Source organism: Pleurodeles waltl, chromosome 10, assembly GCF_031143425.1.
Source record: "Pleurodeles waltl isolate 20211129_DDA chromosome 10, aPleWal1.hap1.20221129, whole genome shotgun sequence".
In the NCBI taxonomy this organism is placed as follows: domain Eukaryota; kingdom Metazoa; phylum Chordata; class Amphibia; order Caudata; family Salamandridae; genus Pleurodeles; species Pleurodeles waltl.
This window is the reverse complement of record NC_090449.1, coordinates 1,035,043,552-1,035,051,303: the sequence shown is the minus strand read 5'-3', so window position 1 is coordinate 1,035,051,303 and position 7,752 is coordinate 1,035,043,552.

The following is a 7,752-nucleotide window of genomic DNA, read 5'->3' as shown; positions in this document are numbered from 1 at the left end:
TCTCATGTCCCTTGGTTTTCACCACCCTAGTCCTCCCTTTCTGGGGCGGAGTTGTTCTCACAGTAGGAGTGGCAGCCGTCACACTTTGGGTCTCCTTTGTGCCAGCAGCTGATGATTTGGTGGGAGGAGTGGCAGACTATTGGCTGAGGTGCTGTGCTGGGTCGTTGGGACCCTGCACTTACGGGCAAGATGGTGGGTGGTGAGGGAGGGAAGAGGTCAAGATATGAAAGGAAAAGCTTCTTAGGGATGTTGGGGTGGGATGTGGGAGGAGGGATGAAAGTGCAGGTTGAGGGAATGGTTGTCGTAAGTGTACGTCTGCTGGAAAGGGGTGCAGGTGCGTGGGGAGTGTGCATGTGTGAGGTGGATGGCTGTTGGGAGTCTGAGTACATGCGTTTCTCTTAGGAGGTTGGGGGCAGACAGGGTGGGAGAGGACGAAGGGGACGCGTGGATGGATCTTGTGGAGGTGTCTGCAAGTGAGGTGTGTGTGCTGCTTGATGTGGTGATGGTGGTGGTGGCTGTTGATGCATTGCATGTAGGTTTGAGTGCGGATGTGACTGGGAGGGAGGAGGAAGAGGAGGAGGAGGGGGAGACAGTGGAGGCAGTGGACGTTGTTGTGTGTGCAACTGTCTGTTGTTTTTATGAGTGCTTGTGACCTGAAGTGTGCTGCCTGTGTTTGACTGTGCTACTGTGTGATGTTTTGTGTGCATGCTTGTCTGTATGTTTGCATGGGATGGGTTGGGGTTGAGGAGACTGGGATTGGGAAGTGGTAGTTGGAGTGGGGATGGTAAGAACAGGGACCCTGGCTGCCATCAGACGGGAGGCCAGAGCCTGAAACGATCTCTGTAGGGCCGCCAACCCACCGTGAATGCCCTCCAGGCATGCATTGCATTGTTGCATCTGGGATACCAGCCCCTGGATGGCATTCACTATTGTTAACTGCCCTACAGAGATGGACCTCAGGAGGTCAATAGCCTCCTCACTGAAGGCAGCAGGGCTCACTGGAGCAGGGCCTGAGGGGCCTAGGGCGAAGGAGATGCCCACCCTCCTAGGTGAGCGGGCACGGGCAACTCAGTGGGAGGCTACTGGGAGGGCGGTGCTAGTATGGGGGTGGCGGCTGTACCTGTAGCTGGTGGGGTTCCAGAGGTGTCCACCACCACCATGGAGCTCCCATCGAAGGAGGAATCAGTCAGTGTTGTCACCTACTGTCTCCGCTGTGGTGCTCCCATCCCCCTTCGAACCCACTGACAGGATGACAGAAGAAAATGGGGGGGGGAGGGAGAAATGGAGCACTCGGTCAATAACAGCACCAACACCACAGATTGCATACAGATTACCATCACACACAGGGATCAGGATTGAACATAAGGCATTGCAGTGGCATTCCCTCCTGGGTCCCACTAAGCCCTGTCTGACATGGAATGCCACCTAGCTAGATTACAAGATTTTGCTATACACTCATTTACCTTGAGCTGAACCACGCAGCAATGTCTGAGCTGGCGTTAAAGGGCATCCACTAACTGAAACCCACCACCAGGATCCCATGCCAGCCAACAAAAATGGTTGTCACGTTTACGGTACTCACCCCCTTGTGGCTGCTGTGCTGCCCTCAAGCGCCCCTCCAGCTCTGGGAAGGCCACTGCCACTATGCGGGCCATCGGGGGGGGGTCAGGTTCCGACGGGCACCCCGCCCTTGTTGGGAGGCCATCCCCAGCTGGGCCTCCGCGGTCTTCCAGGCCCAGCTTCTCAGGTCATCCCACCTTTTCCTGCGGTGGGTGCTTCGCCTGCTATAGACCCCAGGGTCTGCACCTCCTTTGCGATGGCACGCCACAATTCCTTCTTCTGATGGGCGCTGAGCTGCAGAGGTAATACAGACAGGAGGACACCATTACCATACAATCCAGCCTGTCACACATATGGCCTACAAATTACATTTCCATCTCCATTGACACACACATCACCCGGAGCCCTGCATGTACATTATCACCAGACATACCCCATACCTTGTCGCATGCATCGTCCCCATGGTGTACTCACCTGTTGGTCTGAAGGCCCATATAGCTGTTCATGCAGGGGTAGGGCCCCATCCACCAGGCACTCTAACTCCTCCGAAGTGAAGGCAGGTGCCCTTTCCCCTGCAACACAGGCCATGGCAGGATCCAGACATAGGTCACAGCAGCACACGCAGTGCAGGTGTTGTCCTGTGGAAAGTCAGGGATTAAGTGAGGTTATAAATGGCGGTCATGTCCACAAAAGTGTACACCATCACCGCTGCCGGTGATCCCCATTGGACACTGTACTCCATAGAGCCCCATTTTAGCCAATGAGGATGAGTACGACAGTGCAAGACCGCCTTCCGCCATGACGCCCAACGCCGGCGGAGTTACTTCCACCTGTCCATACTTAGAGGACAGGTGGTCGTCATTTTATGGTGGGGGACAACAATCAGAAATTGGGAACTGTGTCATTGCTGTGAATTGTACATACATTGCCATTCACATTGTCCGATTACATACATGCTCAGTTGCACTGGGGTGGTGCTTCCATTGTTCAGTTTGTGACACCCTTCTCACTCTTGTGTCCCTTAGATACCTACCACTACTGAGGAATAGGAGGAAGAGGCAAGACCCCGTGTACAGACCCCTTGTGGACTTGGTTACACTGGAGGACAGGCATATATTACTGACCTATAGACTGGACAGGGCCACAATCACAGAGCTGTGTACTCAATTGGAGCCTGATCTGATATCAGCTATCCGTCATCCCACTGGGATCCACCCTCTTGTGCAAGTTCTATCAGTGCTCCATTTCCTGGCAACTGGTTCTTTCCAAGTGACAGTGGGCTTGGCAGCAGGAATGTCACAGCCAATGTTCTCAATATTGCTGGCAAGGGTTTTCTCTGCTTTGCTCAAACACATGTGCGGCTACATAGCTTTCCCCCAAGTGGAAGATTTGGCCACTGTGAAGGATGGATTCTATGCAATGGGACATATTCCTAATATTATTGGGGCAATTGACAGAACACATATTGCATTTGTTCTCCCCCCCGCAACCACCTCTTGCCACAATGAACAGGTGTTAAGGAATCAGAAGAGTTTCCATTCACTCGATGTTCAAATGGTGTGCCTGGCAGACCAGTACATCTCCCTCGTCACTGCCAAGTATCCTGGGTCAGTGCATGACGCCTTTGTCCTGAGGAATAGCCGCATCCCAAATGTGATGGCACAATTACAGAGGCACAGGGTGTGGCTAATAAGTGAGCCTGAGTTCCCACATGCTGTCAGTGTATGCCTTCTGGAGTCATCCCCATACCATTGAGTAAGGCTAATGTTTGTCCCTCAGTTCTTGCAGATGACTTTGGCCACCCAAACCTATTGTGGCTCCTGACCCCTGTGAGGAATGCCAGGACAGGGGCTGAGAATCGGTATAATGATGCACATGGGCAAACCAAGCGGATCGTAGAACGTACCTTCGGCCTCCTGAAGGCCAGGTTCAGATGTCTCCATCTGACAGGTGGATCCCTGTCCTACTCCCCTGAGAATGTCTGTCAGACAGTTGTAGTATGCTGCATGTTGCACAGCCTGGCCCTCAGATGACATGTGCCTTATCTGCAGGAGGAGGAGATTGGAAATGGCCCTGTGGCAGCAGTGACCATGAGGACAGTGAGGATGAGGAGGCAGGGGATGAGGAGGTGGACAACAGATCATCAGTAATATGGCAGTACTTCCAATGACACACAGGTAGGACAGTGGAATTGACCATTCCTCTAATTATTTATGTTTTCAGTGTGGCTGTAGCAGTATGCCAGTCACTTCCTTTGCATCTCAACTGACTGTCACCTATGCCTTCTCAATTTGCAGATGTTGGTGTTATTACAACTGTGTATTGATGTGATGACTAAAGACAGCTACAGCTCATTCTTTGTATACTATACTAAAGTTCATGTCAATTGCACAAGATGTAACTGTGAACATAGTTGCACATTTCCATCACATAAAGCACTCAAGTTGTGTCCAAGGGTTTTTATCGTAGTGCAATTTATATAAGGAATAGTGCAATGGAATGGGATGATGGTAGAGGTAAGTCTAGGGTATTGGTCCAGTCTGTTTGTAGTACAGGTCCAGTGTCCAAGGGGGCACAGGAAGGGGAGCAATGGCAGTTCAAAGTGGACAATGTGAGACAGTGGAACACAAGAGGGACATTCAGGAGGATCTCATTTCCTGGCAGTGGTTTTGGTCTTGGCAAGTGTCTCTGGCATCTGTCTGGGTCACAGGGAACATTTGCAGGGTGGTTCACCTTCTGCAGGGGGAGGGGTGCTGGTTGCCTGTGGGTCCAGTGGCAGGGCCTCCTGTCCACTAGCTGCAGCAGATGTGATGGACTGTTCAGTTGACTGGCTAGTGGAAGGGTCCCGCTGGTGTGCTGTATATTCCCTTATGATGTTGGCCATATCAGCTAGCACCCCTGCTATGGAGACCATGGTGGTGTTGAGGGCATGTAAATCTTTCCTGATCTCCTGATGGTGTACCTTCTGCAGCCGCTGGTTCTCCTGCATGTTGTAAAGAATCTGGCCCATCTTGTCCTGGGATTGTTGGTAATCCCCAGGACATTAGTGAGTGCCTCCTGGACAGTCGGTTCCCTGGGCCTGCCCTTCCCCTGGCGCATAGCTGTCCACCGAATGTCCCTGTACCTCTGTCCCCTGAACGGTGTGCCTACTGCCACTGACCCCATAACCCTGATTGTCTTGACTGTGAGGTGTGGACTGGGGTCCCTGTACAGGTGGGCACACTGCTGATTGACGTGTCCTGGGGACAGAGGTGTGGGGACGTTGGGTGGGGGGGTGCTGTGGTGTTGGATACTGAGGGGGGAGACTCTGTGGTGGACTGGGAGTGGACTGGGAGTGCACTGGGGTGGCCGACTGACCAGTGGTCCCTGATGGGCCAGGTAGTTCATCCACATCCAGAAGCCCAGAGTTACTGTCATCACTGGGGGAATCTTGTCTTGGGGGACTGGATAGCCGTGGCACCTCCTCACCGCTGGGATTGGCTGGGGCACCTGTGGGGATGTATGTGATGTATTATGCTTCGTGTCTGTAACATATTGTACATCACTAGCTTCCCCTAGATTGCTGCTGTTGCCCTGCCACCTTTGTTTGAGTATGGTGATGTATTGTGGGATTGTTAGTTCTCCATGCTGTGCATGCATTGGTGGCGGGTGTACATGCAGGGCTAGGAGGGCTGTACATGCATTGGTATGGCATGCAGGGCTTGGCATTGGGGTTAGTCAAATGTGTAGGTGCACTGTGTGGGATGGAGTGGAGTGATGGTAGTCAGGGTGAGGGAGTAAGATGGCATGCAGATATGGGGGGGTGATAAGTAGTAAATATTGACTCTCCAGTGTCCAGTCCTCCAGCTACTCCAGTGAGTCCCTCAGGATGCAGTAGTGCCAAGACTTGCTCCTCCCATGCTGTCAGCTGTGGGGGAGGAGGTGGGGGTCCACCGCCAGTCCTCTGGATGGCGAGCTGGTGCCATTCTTCCATGGAACGTACCTTCCCATGTAGGTCGTTCCACCTCTTCCTGATGTCATCTCTTGTTCTTGGATGCTGTCCCACGGCGTTCACCCTGTCCACGATTCTCCGCCATAGCTCCATTTTCTTGCCAATGGATATTTACTGTGACTGTGCACCAAACAGCTGTGGCTCTACCCTGATTATTTCCTCCACCATGACCTGCAACTCCTCATCTGTGAAACAGGGGGTGCCTTTGTGGGGACATGGGTGTTGTGTGATGTGTGTGGTGCAGTGGGTGTTGAATAATGTAATAGGGTGTGGGGTGCGTGACGGATGGATGGGTGTTTGTGGTGTGTGTAGTTGTTGCTGTGATTTGCGTGGCTATTTTTTGTGTTCATAAAGGGTTGTGTGTAATGTGGGTGGGTGTTTTATAGTGCTGTGGGTAGGTGGATGTGGTGTGTGCATCAGTGTCAGATGTGTGATTTTAGTTTTGGCCAATGTTGTATTGTTTGGTATTTGGGTGGCCATTCTGACCACGCGGTCTGTACTGCCAATGGTTTACCGCCGTTGAATGTCCGACGTGGTGATTCGTGAGTCATAATGTAGTGGCCGTTGTTTTGTTGGTGTAACGGTATGCGTGTTCGTACCAACACTTTTACACTAACCTTTGGTCTGGCGGATATGTGTTTGTGGCACTATTCTGTCGATTTTGTGCGTGTGTCATAATATGGCGAATGGATGTTCTCCTCCGCGACGGTATGTTGGCGGCCGTCACAGCGGCAGTAAACGGGATTTACCGCCAATGTCGTAATGAGGGCCACAGTCTTCTGTGTCATGTCTTACAGATATCTGTAGCACTGTAAGAGTTGCCTGGTGTTGATGGCAGCTACAAAGGCAACAGTCCAGGATGCAGAGGGACTCCAAAATAGATTGCAACTGAGCTAGGGCACCCTTTGTAGGATTTCAGAACTCTATAGCAGGACCATAACATGGTGCCAGTCAGTGATTTCCACTAAGCCAATGGAAGTCCTTATCATCAGATGATGAAATAGTTGAGGGTGTAACTGTAACTCTTTTGACTCTAAAAGGGGGAAAGTTATTTCTGAGAGAAGCATTCAGACCAGGGTTCTTATGAAGGCCTTGGAAGGAGACTCAATACTCTTTATTGTGAGTTTGCTCACACCGGAGATATAGAGATGCATTTTGAGGAAGATCCCGTTTACATTGACATATGTTACAGAATTAAAAGAAATAGAGAAGCACTAGCAGAAGTGGGTGGGAGCACGTAAACAATATATGTTGGTTGACAGACCTAAGGGATGGAGAGCGGTTCGTCTTTGCTGCTAAAAGTAAATAGGAGGTGAGTGGGGAGCATGAAATGTTGAGATTCCCAGATTGCGCATTGCAAACCAATAAAAAGGGAAAGTGACTCATTCAGGTGAAAAGGTCTATTGGCAATGGAATAAAAGCTGGACTACTGAAACAGGCAAAGTGGCATGTCAAGCAAAAGGGGGTAAAATAATTATCTGGGACAGACAGGGCTGAGGAGCTCGTCTAAAAATATAAAAAAGTGGACAGACGTGTATAGATGGAAAGATGCAAAAAAGTGGTGGAAATGTCTATCCAGTGCAGAACACTATATAAGTCCATTGAAACGTGGTTGTTCTCCTATATTATGTTAATGCATTCTAGTTAAGTAGCTAATGGTGGAGATGGTCCAGATATAGGGGGTCATTACGACCCTGGCGGCCAGCGGTATGTTGGCGGTAACACCGCCAACAGGCTGGCAGTGTTCCGCCAGCAATTATGACCGTGGCGGAATTGCCACGGCCATACCGCCGGCCCCTCCATTTTCCCGCCAGGATTCCGCCTGGCGGTCATAATCCCCAGGGCTGGGGATTATGAGTCCCCGACCGCCGGCCTGTCAGAATATCAATAACAAAAATATTGTCAGACATGGATATTGTGGCCTAAATATAATTTACAAAACTACTGCTCCATTGGGTGTAGATTTTCTATTATGAACTCCCATGGGGAAAGGATTGAGTCTAGTGAAAATGGAGAACATGATAAAAAGATACATTTTTCTCTCAGATGCTAAAGTGCACCACTCCAGACTGTTTTGTTTTACCATTTACTTACTAAAACATAAACCTTTGCAAGCACCACACACAAATGCTCCCTAAAGTGACACACATCAGTTAATCCTGAGGCTTTATTCATTCAATCAAATTGTATTGCGGATTGTG